This window comes from Lepisosteus platostomus, chromosome 5 (genome assembly GCF_059453375.1).
Source record: "Lepisosteus platostomus isolate fLepPlt1 chromosome 5, fLepPlt1.hap1, whole genome shotgun sequence".
Classification (NCBI taxonomy): domain Eukaryota; kingdom Metazoa; phylum Chordata; class Actinopteri; order Semionotiformes; family Lepisosteidae; genus Lepisosteus; species Lepisosteus platostomus.
In genome coordinates, this window is record NC_142615.1 from 21489154 (window position 1) to 21508743 (window position 19590).

A 19590-nucleotide genomic window follows, 5' to 3' on the forward strand; every position below is an offset into this window, starting at 1 on the left:
AGCTGTTTTTAATAAGCTGCTGAGTAAAGAATATTTTAATCTTCCTGCTGTCAGTAGTATTGTGCATATAGCTGACTCTTACCTGAATGAAAACAGGACGTAAAGGAAGGGTTTCAGAATTCAGACAAAGCTTTATTCCCGTGCTTACAGTCTGAGTAATTGGAGACTGCGCTGTTATGCTTCCTATGGTCATATATGGGTTTTTCGCATGAAGCCGTATTGAACAGTATTTCTCGCGTTGTGAACTTGTGTATACAGCGGTCCCCCGGGTTCCAGTTAGTGCGTAACTACGCATCGATGAAAAACCGGAGGTTTAAAAAAAGATAATTAGCTCACTGATACTTTGATGTAGAGGCTGTGGAAAGACCACGTCGTGGTCTTTAAAATGCATTTGGTTTGAAGGCGTTCTGTGCTTCCGTTGCGAAGATATGGACAAAAGAATATTCGTGCTTGGTCCAAAAAATGTAATATAAACGAAAAAGTAAAGGCTGAGAAAGCATTCACAATGTATTTTATGCACAAAGCAAGTATTCTCGCGATTCTAAGAGGTTTCGTGTAAACGCTACAGGCGTGGCAAAATCGTTTTCGAACTTCAAGCTAACTTTACATCGGTCAGACAGCGAGAGCAATGAAAAGGTGCACGACGCTGTGAAAAAAAACAGAGAAGTGAAAGGCAGTCCTTTCTCTAAGGAGGTGAAAGAAAAGCTACTCCCCGTCGGGGAATCGAACCCCGGTCTCCCACGTGACAGGCGGGGATACTTGCCACTATACTAACGAGGAAGACATCGCTCTCTCCAACCCCCGGCATCGTGTCCCGACCCAGCATGCTGGAAGCCGATGCGTGCTGTGATCCCTTTACGGAGCAGAAATGACAACCGAGGAGCCGAGAGATCATTTCAGCATTTCGCGTCTGAACGGAAAACACAAACGACCAACTCGGAATGACTTGCCTTTGACGCTTTTCAAAGTGTTCTTTGTGCACGACGACTGCGCCGCCTAGCAGATACAAAGGGGTTGTACAACTTTGAACTAGCAAATGGAAGAGGGCTAAGCCCCCTCTCTTTTAGCCCAGGTTCGATCTGTCTCCCAGAATCACCAGGGCGCACACACACACACCCGTGCCGTTGAAGTGCTCTGCTTCATTTCTAAGGGCAACTCAACATTCACTCCTACCCCGAGTGCAGAAAAGACAGCATCCACAGCAACAACAGCTCAGGTCTCTGCACAGGAGCTAAGCTGCCCTCATCTCCTCTGCTCTGCAGCTCCTGCGGAGTGGAGTCCACTGGGGTAAAGTTAGCTTGAAGTTCAAAAACGATTTTGACACGCCTGTAGCATTTACACGAAACCTCTAAGAATCGCGAGAATACTTGTGTATAAAACACATTGTGAATGCTTTCTCAGCCTTTACTTTTTCATTTATATGACATTTTTTTGACCAAGCACGAATATTCTTTTGTCCATATCTTCGCAACGGAAGCACAGAACGCCTTCAAACCAAATACATTTTAAAGACCACGACATGTGGATATTTCCACAGCCTCTACATCAAAGTATCAGTGAGCTAATTATCTTTTTTTAAACCTCCGGTTTTTCATCGATGCGTAATTACGCACTAACTGGAACCCGGGGGACCGCTGTATACACAAGTTCACAACACGAGAAATACTGTTCAATACGGCTTCATGCGAAAAACCCGTATATGACTATAGGCAACAGAATAGTGCAGTCTTCAATTACTCAGACTGTAAGCACGCGAATAAAGCTTTGTCTGAATTCTCAAACCCTTCCTTTACATCCTGTTTTCATTCAGGTAAGAGTCAACTATATGCACAATACTACTGACAGCAGGAAGATTAAAATATTCTTTACTCAGCAGCTTATTAAAAACAGCTCCCATGATATTCAAACCGATTTTTTACACAGAACACTGACACAGCTTTGCGTTCTGAATCTCATTTTCTCGTGCGTTTATTTAATGTGGCACAATGCACTGGGATAGGGGTATTCTGTTCACAAACCAATAGCATTTAAACCACAGCACCCACAATGCTGCAAGTAAGTGTTTTGCACACTAAGCAGAGAGCGATGTCTTCCTCGTTAGTATAGTGGCAAGTATCCCCACCTGTCACGCGGGAGACCGGGGTACATCAGGACATGCATTGAAGTGAAAGCAGGATGCACTGCGACATCCACTGTTCCGATCCCGCCACACTAAGAGGTGAGTGGGTCTGTTCGATCACAGCGCTAGGCGAATCCCCAAACAGTGTGTGTGGCAACAAACGAAACGGGCCTGTTTCCGCCCGGTTTCGATCCGGGGAAATCGGGCCCAGTGGTGGCGGGATCTGTACAGTGCATGTCGCAGTGCTTCAATGTGCTTCCTGATGTCCTACCCCGAGAACAGAAAGGACAGCATACACAGCAATAACAGATCAGGTCTCTGCACTGGAGCTAAGCTGCCCCCATCTCCTCTGCTCTGCTCTGCTCTGCGGCTCCTGCGGAGCGGAGTCCTGCCTGGAGCCGTGTTTGCAGGCGGCGGCTCCCCGCGCCCTGTCTGTGCGTCGTGTCCAAGAGCTCCTGGGAGGAAGAGAGAGCCCTCCCACTCGGGGGCTTTTCCACGGTCTGTGTGAGGAGGGGCGGGTGTGTCCAGTAGCTATTTGAGCAGAAGCCTGGGGCGGCGGAGAGCTGTGATCGTGCAGACCTTGAGGTGTCACCTCTTTGTCTGCTTTCCCGCCCCCCCTCCGCCCAAGCTCTGCTCCAAAGTAGCCCGGCAACCCCTCACACCTGCACGTGTCACAACCTAAGGTGCGGTCATGAGACACCCATGGGGTGTTGTTCTGTTCTTGCTAATTGTTTCCTGCCCGTCGCAGGCAGGAGTCCATGCGAGGAAGATGCGCTGGACAGAGCTCAGAGGGCACAGCTGGGTGGCTTTCCTTCTGAGTGACGTTCCTGCAACACTCTCCCGCTACTCTTGGTGCGCTCATGCCGCAACACAGGAAGGCTGGAGCAGGTGGGTGTGGAGAGTGTTAGACTGAAGATTTAAAGGTCCCTGGTTCAATCCCGGGTTTCAGCGTTTTGTTTCATTGAGCCCTCTGTTCCTCTCTGCAGCACCCCCTTCCTAAAGTGACGCTTCCCTTTCTCAGCCTGAAACGCAAGCGGGACACCAGCAGCAGTCCCTGCAGGTTTCCGTAGTGTAGCGCCTGTCACGTCAGCTTAACACCTGAAAAGTCCCCGGTTCGAGACTGGGCGGAAACAGCCTCGTTTTGCACGCTCCTGTACTTCACAGAGGTCTTGAGCGACCGGTCATTTGTTGACAATGTATTTCCGGTGCCTTCATGCACTCTTGTACCAAACGCACGTTCCTTCTGTACGCGGAGCCGATCATTTGCAATTGGGCTGTGCCGACAGACCAGCACGAGCTCTGTCGGCTCAAAAGCAGCGCAGGACCTGCAAGAACAACAGAAAGATTAGCATCCAGCGGGGGCCTCTTAGTGAGCCCAAGAGCTCATCAAGAATCGGCTCCAGCAACAGGGCTGGGCGCATTGTTCCATTCTCCGCCCACTCTCGGTGTAAACAAGTCCCTCCTGGTCTCTGCTTGAAATGCACTTTCCTGCTTTTGCTTTGGTGTAACTGGCTTCCCCTGCATGGTCGATTGTGAAGAAAATCCTTAGTAAGTCATTGAAGAAAACCGAGAAGAGGTCGGAGTGGCCTCTGTCGTTCATCAACGATCCAGTCAGGCAGTACTCCTCTGTAAAGCGCCGTCTGTTCACATCGATTGGCTTTTTTTTGCCTTCATTCGTGCAAGTAGTAAAAGCAGACACCCCTTTAGGGAGCCTGTCAGCACCCTGAGTTTTCCCCTTCTGTAAGCTCTCCATAGCCTCTCAGCTCTTCTACTGTCAAATCCCCCTCAAGTACTTCCCTATCTTCTTCACTCAAAACGTTTTCTAGCTTTGAGGTAAAAAAATGAATTTCTTCATCCTTTACCTCTGTAGAGCTGTACAGTCTTGAGTAGAAGTGTCACGCCCTCTGCAGCCAGAGGGCGGTCCTTCTCTGTCCTGTCCCTAGTTTCTGGTCTGCTGTCCTTCCTGTCCCTCTCTTTCCCTTGGCTAAATATTTCAGGGTCTTGCACTCTGTCCTCGCTCAGCACTGACGTTCGGATGTCCTGAGACCCGCCTAGCACCAGGGCGCCCCACGTCCGCTCCCTGAGGGCACAGGTTTCTATATGGCATTCCTGAACTCTTTGCACTAATGAGCCCGGGCCTTTTTCCCGTCTCACCGCTACGCATATGGGTCTTTTTCCGCCCTCCTGCTCCCCACGGTTAGTCCCCTTGGACGTCCGTGACAAGAAGGCCTCGATGCAGGAGAGGATAGCACTCAGCTCTGTACTCTCTCTTCCCTCCTCATCAACTACACTTTCCATGACAGACTTGGAGCTTACCACTTTACTGAAAAAGAAGCGAGTACACTTCTCATTTTCTTCCAAGAACTGCACTCAGCTTCTTAACAGCACTCCTCGACTACTTTCTTCCGCTATGCTCCGGACATCCTTTTTTAAAAGGGTGATATCCTCGAGCACATCGAAGCCACTGTCTCGTGTAGAGACGCTGCAGCTGCCTCTGTTTCCTGGCTAGCACTCCTCTCCGTCTGGCAGCAGCCTTCCTTCCCTCAGCCATGAAAAAGGCCTTTGTCCTCACCTTCACCTCCTCCCACCACTCTCCTACTGACCCGTACAGACACTGCAAGGACAGCCACTGTGATAGTTTCTCCTTGTAGCGGGATACTACCCCCTCGTTCTCTAGCAGCTTTGTGTTGAGTTTCCAGAGGCCTGGGCCAAAGACAGTCCCGCCCTGGAGTTCCACTCTACACCCTAAAGCCTGATGATCTGAGAAGAAGACAGGCTGAAGAGTGACCCCAACAACTTTCACTCTCTCTGAGACAAAGCAATAGTCAATTCTGATTCCTCCCTGACCATGTATATCCTGCTGTTGTGGGATATATACATCTATATGTGTCTGAGAGTTTAAAGTCTTGAACTAAGTTTTGCAGGGCCAGTGAGCTGGAATCCAGTTTTATCGGAGAGCAGTAAAAGTGTTCACGGAGTCCATTTCAAGGAAGGGGGTAGAGGGAGGGGTGGAGGGGTTCCAGCTGTCCCCATCACCATGCTCTCCTTCCTCCTCGCTCGGGGAGAAAACAGAGTCATTTTTCCTTTTCCTCAAGTCCACCTCCTGGGAGCACTGAGGGGAAAGGGGTGCAGCCGATGCACCAGTCTCCTCTTCCCTCTCACCCACCAGCTGCTGCAGATCCTCCGTGATGGACTGGATGGAGGAGAGGAGGACATCTCTAGCACTTGCAGAGTCTGAGAAAAGCAGCTCCGCTGAATCCTGGGTATCCTCGCTGGACCCGCTCCACCAGGGGGCCCCACACTGGCCCTCGTTCTGAGGAGCAGGAGTGGGGGAGGGGTCCTCGCTGTTCTCGGGGGTTTTCAAACCCTCGTGCTTGTCTGGTGCAGTCTGCAGTTGTGGGGTCGTAGTGGATTTCTCTTCCACCGGCCCCAGAGCCACAGCAGGACTGATCCTGGCTGGAGGCTGAGAGTCTTTGTCCAACAAGGGTTTTTTGTTTGAGTTGTTGTTTGCTTTGGATTTACGGGCCAGTTTGGCTGAAACAAGCACTGCCTCATCCTTTCTCATTTTGAGTTTATTGGCGTAGGCGTGAGGGCAGTTCTTAAAAACGTGTCCTTCCGAGCCACATAAATTGCACTTTGGCAGCATTGAACAGTCAGAGGCTAAATGTCCCTGTTTGCCACAGGTCTTGCAGCATTTCACAGTGCAGGACGATGCCAGGTGTCCCACAGCACCACAGCGCCAACACACCTTTGGTTGTCCCACATAAAACACATAGCCATTGCAGGCGCCCTGCCGGATTGTAGAGGGCAGGTGCCTTAAGCCTCCATTTACATTGTCCGGTAGCAAGCGAACCTCGAATTTCCTTGCTCCTGTTTTTATACCGTCAACATCTCTAACCTCAGTTCCATGGTGGACGGTGCAGTACTGGTTAAGCCAGGTGTGAATGTCCTCAGTCTTTGCCAGTTCCGAGAACATAACAACATGCACCATTTTCCTCTCTCTCTGTGTCAGAGGCTGCAAGTTGATCTTCTCAAGGGCAGGAACTTTCCCTCCTCTTGCCTCAAACACATCCACACATTGTTCAAACAGAGGATAGGTAGCAAATACAACCTCAAATGCTTTCTGACCTGGGAGAGCGAAGATGAAATCAAAGTGCTGAGGTTCAAAGCCAAGTTCCTTCTGCAACACTTTTCTGCTAAACTGCATACGATCCATGAAGAGGTCATCCAAAAGCTCAAAACGCACAGAATTCTTGCGGGATCCAAAAGTTGCCATTTCGTAAACTGCAAAACAAACACTGCTTCCACAAAACAAGAAAACAATCCAACTACTCCACCTACAGGATGATCAAGGTATCACCCCTGCCAGGTAAGTATAAGTTGTATAAGGCCCTGCAAGCGGCCAGCACCCACAGCACAAATGCATTCGCAGCATGTCCCGGGACGCAATTCGGTGTCATTTGCATAACACCAGACCGGCAGATCGCTACGCAAGCTCACGTCGTGTGCCTGCCACACACCGAACAAACACCGGAGCCTTTTCAGCAATTTCCAAAAAACGGGCCTGCTCGCCTGCTCGCCTGCCCACAAGGCTCCGTCTCTTACCCGCTCTCCAGAGCTTGCTGCCTTCTGTGCTGTTCTCTCGGCACCGCTGCAGCGCACACAACTCCTGCAGCGCGGGGAGAAAGTTTCCACGCTCCGCCGCAGGGAAGGCTCGCTCCGTGCGCACATGTCCTTTCAATGCCAGTTCAACAAGTGCTCTGCATTAGCAGCGTCGGGGCTCCGGCGTGTCGCACCTCACCTCACCTCGCACGGCCACCTCCTCGAATGTCTGGCGCTGGGCATGCCCCGCTCTCCTCCACCTTATCTTATCGCGTGTGACCACCGACAATGGCCACAATGCCGGGGAATAGCACCTGTAAAGTGTTAATTGGGGCACAGGAACAGCCCGTCTCGTCTCGGGGGCCGGCTTCAAAGACAATACAGCAAACACAGCGGGGCGGGGGAAGAAGACGACACGACACATGCAGGTACATTCAGCTCCGGTGGGAACGAGTCATTTGTCGGTCTTTTCAAGTGCTGGGAGTCGAGTAATCCTTCGCTTGTATCGTTTCTCCCCGGTGACTAGATCTCACCCTGCGACTCTCGACTGGGCTCACCCACGGCAGCCCAGCAGGTGTGAGCCTAGCTGGCACCCGGATGGGAGATTCCCCCCGGAAAAGCTCAGGTTGCTGCTGCTCCTACAAGAGGTGTGACTGGGACCAGTAGGGAGCGCTCACCCTGCGGTCTGTGTGGCTTTCTTATGCCCCAGCATCCTGATGGAGACACTCTGCTGCACAAACAGGCGCCGTCCTTCAGGGGAGGCATAAAACCGAAGTCCCGACCCTCCTTGGCCATTAAGAAATCCCAGGGTGTCTCTCAAAAAGAGACTCCGGGGGTGTCTCTCTGGTGTTAGTGTTCCCCTTTACCAATCAGTCGGGGTCTCCTCCTAATCCCCGTCTCATATGTAACAATCAATGACGAGGCCCCCCTGTCCCGCGATATTGTATTTGTCTCCTGGCCGCTGGCTAGCGCCGTGAGATTTAGTACTCGCGCAAGAGACTGGGGGCAGAGTGCGAACGCGGTCCCCCGCCCCCCACAAAGTGTATGCTCCAGGTTCCCTCTCGGGGCTCTGCAACACAGCGGAAAGGCAGCGAGAAGAAGCCTCTTGCTCTGACGCCGCAAGGCCACAAGAGGGCGGAGGCGCCGCGCGCCCAGCCGACGTGTTGGACTGGTGCGCTTTATGTGCTGAAATAAAAACGCGACAGCCCAGAAATGTTTTCAGAGTGCTGTGCACTGGAGGTTTTTGTCTTGTGAAGACTTGCCTTGTGCTCCTCCGTGCAGTTTGTTTGTTCTCCTCCAGTGCGGGACAAGCCAACACAAGGGAGCACATTCGCCAACATCCAGGTACGCAATGCGATTTGGAAAGAGGCTCCTTTCCAAAGAGTTGCACATGAACGATCCTTCAGTCCCGCTCGGGGGGCACAGAGCCCCAGCCACACACAGCTTCAAGTAGCGAGTTAAGCGCCATGGCTTTCGCTTGCGGCCACACCACCCTGAATGTGCCCAATCTCATCTGATCTCAGAAGCTAAGCAGGGTTGGGCCTGGTTAGTACTTGGATGGGAGACTTCCTGGAAATACCAGGTGCTGCAAGCTTTTGCTCTCTCGGCCAGCAGGGGTCGCCGTTGGTGCCGTAGGCTTTGGGAGGAAAACCTGGAGGATGGAAAGGTGATCTATAGCCTCATCTCTAGAGATGTTTTGTTGCTATGGCATGTGTGTGACCCATATAAAAAAAAACCCGTTTGTAAAACAAATATCGAAGCTGCCTCTAAATCTGCAAATGAAGATGAGTCGATAAACCACTTGTTTTTCGTATAACTATACATATATTCATTTATTACTGATTTCATTCATTGAGCACAGATCCAATAGAGGTACAGCCATTCACTGTTTGACATGTCTGCACTGGTACAGAACCTAGCAATCAGAAAACGGGTGAAACTGTCTTGAGAATTAGCATACAGTACCGAGGCCCCCATGACCAAATAAATTGGCCTTAATAATGCAGACTACAGCAAAACGACTGACTTTGAAAAGGGAATGAATGTCCGGAAGGAGTAGTGTAACCAGCTTGAAATGCTTCTCCGGACCTCTAACTAAAAGAAACCGGGAACCAGCAGTGGCTTTCGAACTGGGATCCTATCGCAGCACGTGGTGTCGTAACTCTTCCGTATCTGATATTGGACCAAGCACATCAGGGGAGAGCGCGAACGCAGTCCCCCAATACCAGAAATGATGCAGTCGAGATTCCCACATTTGGGGAATTCGCAGGGGTCAGCACAGCCGGAGTGCAATGGCCGAGCCTCGCCTTGGGTGAATCGATTTTTTAAGAACTTTATTTTCTTTTCACAAAAAAATACAGGACATCACAAATTCGAAAGCTTTACATTAATATAAATACTTAAAACAGTATATATGATCACATCTCATTACATTTTGACACGGTACCAGTTACATAGCAACAATTTTCTTTTTTTCTGGTGTAAATCACATTCTTTACTTAAACATGATAATGTTTTTCACAGTTTCTTGAGATATTGACCTATGCTCTCTATTTCCCACAGATTTTCTGCTTCCTCCCTCCTTTCTCTCCACAGATCTCTGAGGTAATAGTTCTCTCGGGTGATGAACAGGGCCAGGCTACCTGCTGCCTTGACTGGGACCTCGATGCCTTTGAACAGCCCCATGTTTCTCACTCTCCACAGGGGGTCTTTCCCACTGTTCACCACGGCCCAGATCCTGTCAAACACGTCAGGAGGAAGTTTGACAGGAGAGATGCCGTTTTAGCGGCAATGCTTGTTAATAAGACAGAATTAAGCGGTGGTATGCTGTCCTAAATGAGGCCCCATCTCACCCTCCATCTCTGTGGTGCAGCCACAGAGAAAGTATTCATGCAGGCTGATTTAAGATGTTTTCTTTTGATAAGGGACAGCTCCCAGATGGGGATGCACTTAGCTAAGCCTGGCTATCATGATCAATGGTCATCCATTGGCGCCTATCCTTTAGGGAGTGCCAAATGGACATCTGGACTGCATTCCTAAGTGTCAAGAGTAAGTGACTCATATCTCACCTTGATCAACCAATCAGGGACTGGCAGGGCGTGGTAATACCACGTGGGTCTCCAATGCCCGCCAAACTCTCAACCAATCAGCACACATCTGTGTCTTGGTCAAAAAGGGAGCGCAAGCTCAGATCGGGGCTCTCCTTGGCCATTTTCGCGCATCCTCAGAGACAATCATGTGACAACTGCTGTTGTCTGCAAAAGGGACTTGGACTTTGTTCTAAGCGCGAGGCCGAGGATCCCGTACGTACTCAGAATTCTACCAACATGAATGCTCCGCTTGATCAACGGCAGCCTACAGTTGGACCCTCGTCGACAACCTGAATAGCTTATTCAGAAGCAGCGCTGGACCGGGAACGAACCAGCTTCTTCCCAGGCAAAAGAGTGACTTGTGAGGACTCGCGGTCACACTCTGTGCATAGAGACTTTCTACTAGCCAGCCGGACTGCTGGTAGATCCCCTCGGAGCAACGACTGCCCTGCGCGCCGCAGTCAGATTCCTCCGCCCGTCCTACTCCGAGCTGCACCTTGACTGGTTGGCCGGTAGCCAGAGAACGCCCACACAACGCCCATTGGACAACCGCTGCAACAGAGGCTGCAACAGAGCCTGTCAGCTGGTTTGGTGTTCGTGCCGGGAGATTCCAAATCCATACACAGTGGATAAGCAAACCCCATGTTCTACATTGCGTCTCGAGAATTCAATTGTACCTCAACACAAGTTGTTATCAATTTAATTCATGAGTAATGTATTTACTTCCGAGTTTAGAGTAACAGTGGGTAATAACACTGATTAGCGATTTGGTAACCGAACGATATATATTGACATATATTCTCTGTTGTGTATCTCTTTGTGTTAGCATCTCTTCGAGATTATATACCTTGTATATTGATAACCCTCACAGTAAGGTCTGCCGCTCGTATCCAGGCAGACTAGTATATGTTTGGTGCACAATTTATATGAATAAATGTATCTCGTGTATTGAACCCGTGTGTGTGCGTTGTTAGTTGTTCTGACGATTGATTTTCTAAAAGCCACAACGAACAACCTCGTGATTACTGCTACAATTAATAATTGTCTCAGTAAACCCATCAAACCACGATACACCACCATAAACTATATTAATTTAGGAACATAAACATATAGTGTAAACTGTATATGGCTGGTATTGGTAGTTTAAAGAAAAAATACACACCAGTATTCCACTTTCTTCCTAAACATTTTAAGCATCAAAGTCTTACATGTAGTAAGATTTTACCACGTTTCGGAAACGTTTTTACATGCTCCTTCTGACCATCTTAAGTTTATATACTTTGTGAAAAGTCATAAGATATTAACATTTTCTGTGAATGTGCTCGTTATCGGAGTAAACAAAAGCATACTTTTAGAATTTGATTAATAGGGAATATAATATGGAATCACGTACCTAAAGAAATTAATAACGATATAATTATTTTTATGTACTGTAGCTCAAATAGTAGTATAATACACTTTCTATGGATACATGTGCTTCTACGCAACGCAGAAGCACATCCACAAGTAACATTACCTAGCTAAGAGAGGACATTGGCTAGCCAATATGATAAATACAGTGGAAAAAACAATTGGGAAAATAAGACCTGCTGATCTGTTATACATACCAGGAAGAGAACAGAATATGATTTTTTTCTGTGTCGAAACGTGTGTTGTCTTTATGAAATTCATGTATTTTAAACGTTTCATTAAGAAGAAAAAAACTTACAGAAAGATACTAAGCTGATCACGAGATAGAAAGATCACCCGTTTTTCGCGCATAAAAAGTGGCTATTAACTGGGTGAACTGTTATTAACTGGAGTCAACTGGGTGAAAACACATAATATGAACATGAAACAAAACAAAAAATAAAAATAAGATACAATCTACAGACATTAAAACCGGTGTCATGGAAATATAACTATCAAGGAAGCCACAAGAGAGAGTTCTCACCTGAGAAAGGTCTTTATTTCAATATTGCAATATTGGGAGCCCTGCTGCCACTTCGCAAAGTGCAACCAGAGACTCAATTTGTTACAAGCAGTACAGGGTTTTTATAAGACGTTGCGCTGTAAAAAAGCTCAGCGCTTTGTCCCTTCTAAAACTTCCCCTTTCCCTAAGAGAAAACAGATTACATCAAAAAGCGAAAGAAGAAGCACTAGATATGTTATTCAAAGCTTATCAGTTACTTTCAGCTAATTCTAACGACCCAGACAGCATATATTGTTTTGGTACATTGTCTTCTAAAGTAACCTAAACAGTGTACTTTGTTGACGCACTGTTTTCTAAAATTCTGCACGCACTGTAGCACAGCAGTTACATCCTTGAAATATATTATCTAAAAGCACCAATATATTTCTTTGCAAAGCTCTCTACATTTTAAGAATCAATTTAGTTATTAGATTTCCACTTCAAGACTTGTTCGGCTGGCGTTCGGGGAGTCGCGTTTTTCAGAATTGTATTGAGATCGTTTTCCACAGAGCTCAGATGTCAAAGCACAGCAGCAGCTCTCCACAGCGATCCTCTATAGCGCCCTTTCTCCCGCAGCTCCGTCCTCATTGGAAGGAAGCAAGAGTGAAAGGCTGAAGTGAAATAGAGCGGGGACGAAGGCAGTGAAGAGAGAGAACGTGGGAAGAAGAGAAAAACGCAAGGGAAAAAAGCAGCGTCGTAAAAGAGGTGACGGAGCTGTCCTCTCTATAAGAAGGGTGCCAGCGAGCCTTGCTCTCGCTTACGGCCACACCCCCTTGAGCACACCTGATCTCGTCTGATCTCGGAAGCTAAACAGGGATGGGCCTGGTTAGTACTTGGATGGGAGACCGCCTGGGAATACCAGGTGCTGTAAGCTTTTAAGCGCAGGAGGCGCCCTATCCCCGCTCGCTCGCTCATTCCCCTGTTCACACGTGCAGTGCGGCTTGTCCGTCTGTTTATTTGTCAGCTTTGGCGAGACACGGATGCTTGTGTATTAGCGTGAGCGTTTTTTATTCTGATCAGGAACAGTTTTACAAGTCCGCAAAGGATCGAGGAAAGGTTTATCGCCAGCTGAAAAGAGACACAGCGCTTCGGCTGTGGAGACTTGTTCGGCTGGCGTTCGGGGAGTCGAGTTTTTCAGAATTGTATTGAGATCGTTTTCCACAGAGCTCTATGGAAGCCCGTTTCCGCCAGGGAGGAAAAAAAAAACGCGCTATGCTATCTCAGAATTCCGACTTAGTATCTCAGAATTGCGACTTAGCAACTCAGAATTCCGACTTAGCAACTCAGAATTGCGACTTAGTATCTCAGAATTGCGACTTATTAAGTCAGAATTCCGACTTAGTATCACAGAATTGCGACTTAGCAACTCAGAATTCTGACTTAGTATCTCAGAATTGCGACTTAGCAACTCAGAATTGCGACTTAGCAACTCAGAATTCCGACTTTATATCTCACATTTGTGACTTCGAAATAGCCGTATTCCATTGTCTGTCCTTTTGTTATTGTAACGGATTCGGGTTCTAGGGATTGTGCCCTCGCCGCTCCCACCCTAGTTCGTGCCTCGCTGCACTGGCTCGAACCTGAGTCTTGCCAGCTGAGCTAAAGAAGACCTTCTTTTTTAAGTAAAAAAGGACATACAATGGAAATACGTAAAAAGTATGTTTCAGCTTTTATAATTGTGAATTCTTCTGGATGTGAAGTGCCTATTTCTGTATCTTATTTCATATTCTGTCTACGTAAATAAAAACTATTTTAAAAAGCCCACCATGCACTATTCCATCCGGGTACTATGGAAGCCTCACTGGCGGAAATGGGATTCTATAAAAATTAGTGTAATTAATTTGATTTTTATCAGGGCACTGTACAGGACAAGTCTTCAGGCTTATAGATCCTATGATCCTGTACGATTCATGAAAATAGTGTAACAGAACGGCCGACATACAGGTTGTACGATCTGGTTGCAGTACACCACCCTCCCCTGCGCAGAACAGGGATGCTGGCCGCCAGGGTTAAAGAAAATGAGCCAGTGCAGCGAGGCACGAACAAGGGTGGGAGCGGCGAGGGCACAAGCCCTAGAACCCGAATCCGTTACAATAACAAAAGGACAGACAATGAAATATGGCTATTTCGAAGTCACAAATGTGAGAGTTGCTAAGTCGCAATTCTGAGATACTAAGTCGGAATTCTGAGTTGCTAAGTCGCAATTCTGAGATACTAAGTCGGAATTCTGACTTGCTAAGTCGCAATTCTGAGATACTAAGTCGGAATTCTGACTTACTAAGTCGCAATTCTGAGATGCTAAGTCGGAATTCTGAGTTGCTAAGTCGCAATTCTGAGATACTAAGTCGGAATTCTGAGATACCATAGCGCGTTTTTTTTTCCTTCCTGGCGGAAACGGGCTTCCATAGAGCTCAGATGTCAAAGCACAGCAGCAGCTCTCCACAGCGATCCTCTATAGCGCCCTTTCTCCCGCAGCTCCGTCCTCATTGGAAGGAAGCAAGAGTGAAAGGCTGAAGTGAAATAGAGCGGGGACGAAGGCAGTGAAGAGAGAGAACGTGGGAAGAAGAGAAAAACGCAGGGGAAAAAAAGCAGCGTCGTAAAAGAGGTGACGGAGCTGTCCTCTGAAGTGGAAATCTAATAAGTAAATTGATTCTTAAAAATGTAGAGAGCTTTGAAAATATTGGATATATTGGTGCTTTTAGATAATATATTTCAAGGATGTAACTGCTGTGCTACAGTACGTGCAGAATGTTAGAAAACAGTTCGTCAACAAAGTACACTGTTTAGGTTAGTTTAGAAGACAATGTACCAAAACAATGTATGCTGTCTGGGTCATTAGAATTAGCTGAAAGTAACTGATAAGCTATGAATAACAAATCTAGTTTTTCTTCTCTCGCTCTATGATGTAATCTGTTTTCTCTTAGAGAAAGGGGAAGTTTTAGAAGGGACCAAGTGCTGAACTTTTTTACAGCGTAACGTCTAATAAAAACCCTGTACTGCTTGTAACAAATTGAGTCTCTGGTTGCACTTTGCAGGGCTCCCAATATTGCAATATTGAAATAAAGACCTTACCCAGGTGAGAACTCTTTCTTGTGGCTTCCTTGATAGTTATATTTCCATGACAATTTGGGGGCTCGTCCGGGATCACAAACCTGAGCGCGAACGGCTGCTGAAACTCCATCCGGACCCGGACAATTTTAGCAAATTGGACGAACCTCGGAGGATAAACTGTTTATCCTTCCAGAGACGCGTCTGGAGAATTGGCAGCTGTCTGATGTCAGTAAGTGATCCTTTAAAATTAATAGTTTGAGAAGTGAGTCACAGGGGTGTTCTCACGCGGGTTTGATGAGTCCAGGACTCATATAAAGAACTTATCTTAACACAGACGTGTGGTTTTTGCTCTGCGGAGTAGTTAATGTGATAAGGTTCTAAGTAAGGCACCGATCGGTAAAAATGGGAAATTAAAATTCAGAGACGAAAATGGGACCGAGCAGTCCAGCAAAAGTATATGTACGACAAATTCAGAGAAACAATTATAGCCTGGGTTAGAGTAAAAAAAAAATTTATGTTCATGAACTGTAAAGCTAGGGTAATAGGTGTAAGGGAACTTGCATATAATTTATTTATGATAATTAGGGGCCCATAACTATGAAGGATCTTTGTAAGTGAATCAGAATGGACAGAGGAAAGTTGAATTAGGAAAAAGAAGTTTCCTGAAGAAGGGGAAACTTAGAAGAGAAGGAGAAGAAAGGAAAGAAATTGAATTGGAAAATTTATGTAATGGAAAGAGGAATCACAGAAATAATGGGAAGCTTCAAAAAAGACTAGTCTTGAAACTAAAGAACAGCAAGCTGCAGCTAAAGTCATGGCCATGCCTACTAAAAAGAAAAAGTCTCCACCTAAATTAGAAAGCGGTCCGGAGCCACTTGTTTGTGAAATGCCAATGTGCACTTTTCCAGGTCCAGAAGGAACTCCAGCATATGTACAGTACATTGACATTGGTCTCCTGGTGAATTATTTGCATTAGTTAAGTCTTTTCCTAAATTGCCTGATGATCGTAAGGAATTTAGACGAAAGGCAAGCCTTGTTCTTGATTGTCTTAAGCCTACAGATGCAGCCATTCAAAATGCGCGGGCGATACCTGTCACGCCCTCTGCAGCCAGAGGGCGCTCCTTCTCTGTCCTGTCCCTAGTTTCTGGTCTGCTGTCCTTCCTGTCCCTCTCTTCCTTGGGCTATATATTTCCGGGTCTTGCACTCTGTCCTCGCTCAGCATTGATGTTCGGATGTCCTGAGACCCGCCTAGCACCAGGGCGCCCCACATCCGCTCCCTGAGGGCATAGGTTTCTATATGGCATTCCTGAACTCTTTGCACTAATGAGCCCGGGCCTTTTTCCCGTCTCGCTGCTACGCATATGGGTCTTTTTCCGCTCTCCTGCTCCCCACGGTTAGTCCCTTTGGACGTCCGTGACAGAATGCTGAGCCCCCTACTGACCCCGCGAGCGGCGTTTTTTTTTGTCTTGCTGCAGTTTTTTTTTTCTTGTTCTCTGGGCTGTTTTTTTTTTTCAATTCCTCTATTCTAATCACTGGATATCACTCCGATCTTCTGTGCCTGTGAGCGGGTCCTGTACCTGGCTTTCCTCGGGTAGATCACTCCGATATCAGTGATTGAATGTTGAGCTGGCTTGCCTATTCTTATTACTGGATATCACTCCGAGCTTCTGTGTCTGGAGGGGGTTCTCGTGCCTGGCTCTTCCTGGTCTTGGTCTCTCCAATATCAGTGATAGAATGGTAAGCTTTCTGCCGTTCCTTCATGCCTTTCGCTGGATATCACTCCGGGCATCTGTGTCTGTGAGCGGGCTTCGGTCTGGCTTTCCTCAGGTTGTCCACTCTGATATCAGCGTTAGTATGTGAACGTGCCCATTTGCCGTTCCTCCATTTTTTTCGCTGGATATCACTCCGGGCATCTGTGTCTGTGAGCGGACTTCGGTCTGGCTTTCCTCAGGTTGTCCACTCCGATATCAGCGTTAGAATGTGAACGTGCCATTTGCCCAGTCTGCGGTATTTTTCCCCGGGGTTTTTGTGTTTTTTTTTCTTGTTTTTTGCCTTTTGTTTTGATTTTTTCCTCTGGTTTCCCCTCCTTTTTGGTCCCCCCTGCTCTCTGTGTCTCGGAACTTTGGGTCCTACCTGTTTTTGGTTCCTATTTTTTTTTTTGTGTGGTTTGTCTCCTTGGTCTTTCCCAGGTTTTTGTCTGTTGTGTTTGTGCTTGTGTACTTTTTTGTTTTTAGTCTCCGGAGGTCTTCTCTACCCCCCCTTCCTCCACCCAATAAAGGTTTATACCCCGGAGGAAGGGGTAGCTCTCAGCCGTGGATTCCCGGAGGTTTCCTTTCAGTTAAATGAGGTTTTTCCTCCCCCCAGTGCTGTGCAGCTTATTTATTTGTTTGGGCGTCGGGAGCCGCCCATGAAGGGGGGGGTACTGTCACGCCCTCTGCAGCCAGAGGGCGCTCCTTCTCTGTCCTGTCCCTAGTTTCTGGTCTGCTGTCCTTCCTGTCCCTCTCTTCCTTGGGCTATATATTTCCGGGTCTTGCACTCTGTCCTCGCTCAGCATTGATGTTCGGATGTCCTGAGACCCGCCTAGCACCAGGGCGCCCCACGTCCGCTCCCTGAGGGCATAGGTTTCTATTCGGCATTCCTGAACTCTTTGCACTAATGAGCCCGGCCTTTTTCCCGTCTCGCCGCTACGCATATGGGTCTTTTTCCGCTCTCCTGCTCCCCACGGTTAGTCCCTTTGGACGTCTGTGACAATACCGCATTATTTTGCGGTACGCTGTACGCAGTCTACCGCGAGTTACCGTAAATTCTCCTATAATATGACAAGCAAAATAATAGTATCCGGAATTTCGGCAAGGTGGAGCTAATAAAGCTCAACCTCTCATGTTTGAGCTGTGGCCATCAAAGTCTTTAACGAAGATATTACTAATAGTATTAATAATGAATGACCTTGGACAAGCTGTAAGTGTAAACTCAAAGTATTGCCCTGGTCAACATTCTTTTTTTCATTGACCGTCTTTGTAAAAGTAACACCACAGCATTTCGCAATCACGCATTTGTTTCCAATCATGCAAAGTACAGTAATTTTTGAGAATCGATTCACCATGAATTTCACATGCTCATAAAAGAGATTGATTTAGGAACGTAAACATATTACTGTATGAAAACTGTACGGTATACAGTATGTATATGTATATTTAATGTCTTAACTGTGCCCGTTTAAGTATTGAATATTCATATCTAATTTTACCACTGAAGGGAAATCTTAGTAGCTGAGCATAAAAAGAATAGGAGCATACTGCAACGCGTGTGAAGGCCATAAACAATATTAATTTTGGAACATAAACATACAGTATATGGCTGGTCTCGGTACTTTTAAGAAAACATACACAAAACATGGTTTCATTATGACCAGAATCGGTCTTGAGATATTTTTAACTTGATTTACAGTATTTGAGAGGTATGTCTTAACACCGAAACTACAGTGCTTAAGTACTGCTCACGTATATGTTTCTAGGTTTATATTATGCATTTCATACGGTCAAATTACTTTTGAGCAACTAATAAGAAGCGCGAAACGGTATGCGTTTTAGTTTCGTTTTGTGCTGGGACCCGTGGATTGATTAGAGATATAAAGTACATACAAGTCATTTTTTAAATGTTGTAGTTCGTCTTGAAAAAATGTTACGAGTACATCATCTATCAACAATTACTCAGGTTCTGTTTCCATATTGCGGATTTTGGTTACGTAATATTATTTTCTAGATTTCACGTTGTGAATATATGATTTGGGCAAACAGAGCCGCAAAGAAGTACATTATAGGTTGTTGTTTTTTTTTGCAGTTTTATCTAGAACAAGCGATGCTTAAACCTTTGTCTGATTCTTGTGAAACTATCCACACGACAGTTACAGTACCTAGGAGTTAACTTCAGTGATGTCACTGATGGGATGTTTCTAAAAATCCATCCTCTGTAAAACGTCTTCTCTAGTTGTCCTGCATATGTATTCGCTAATGAAGCTGTGTGTTCTGAGCCTGGATCTCTACATTTCTGTTTGAACCAGCTTAGAGGGCTAAAGACAGCTTGTGTTTAAATTGAGTGTAAGGCAATTTATGCTTCTAAAGTCATGGTCAGCATTTATTATTGTACTGTGCTGTAAACTTGATCTGTGCCAAGTCACATTATTTTATAGCGTTTTTATAGCGTTATCGAATCCGGTGGCGCTGTGTGTTAGTTTCCTGACTCCTATGTCACATGGTCTGGGATTGAAACCTGTAAAACCGGTTTAATTCGTCACAGCCAGCGCTCCGGTTGTAAAGTAGAAGCAGGCGAGATTTCTAGCGGAAAAACACCTCCCCCTTCTTCAGGAGCAGAGGGTCTTCTGCTCAGAATGAAACGCTAAAATGTAATGTAGGCTCTGAATGGGTTCAATTATGATTTGGGCTTGATTAAGGTCGCTGCCTTTCATCTAAACCCTACTTGAATCCTTCTAAACTAAAAATCAGTGTTAGTGAGTTCTAAATAAAGAGGTATCCAGGTAACAGTGAAACGGGCGGACAGTCTGGGGAGATCGCCCGTTTTCCATGTAAATAGTTCCGCACCACTTGGTGTTTCTCTCGCTCTCTCTCGGGTCACCTGATCATTACCTCGAAAGATTTGAGTGCTTTGTGTATATTCTAATGGTAGTGGGGGCAGGGTGTGTGGGAACAGGTTTGGTTGAAATTGCATTGGAAATCTATGTTCTTCACACCTGAAACATTTTCTCTGAAAGCATTTTCTTC

At 46.7% G+C, this 19590-nt stretch overlaps 2 non-coding genes and 1 pseudogene across 2 annotated transcripts; 2 read left to right on the plus strand and 1 right to left on the minus strand.

Moving 5' to 3' along the window:
• The first annotated feature begins 8196 nt into the window (after nt 1–8196).
• On the plus strand, nt 8197–8315 carry LOC148664840 (5S ribosomal RNA; annotated as a pseudogene).
• A 599-nt stretch (nt 8316–8914) lies between these two features.
• On the minus strand, nt 8915–9079 carry LOC148664841 (U1 spliceosomal RNA). Its single transcript, XR_015938656.1, has one exon. It is a non-coding gene; the product is annotated as a U1 spliceosomal RNA (small nuclear RNA).
• A 3437-nt stretch (nt 9080–12516) lies between these two features.
• On the plus strand, nt 12517–12635 carry LOC148664842 (5S ribosomal RNA). Its single transcript, XR_015938737.1, has one exon. It is a non-coding gene; the product is annotated as a 5S ribosomal RNA (ribosomal RNA).
• Nucleotides 12636–19590: the final 6955 nt, after the last annotated feature.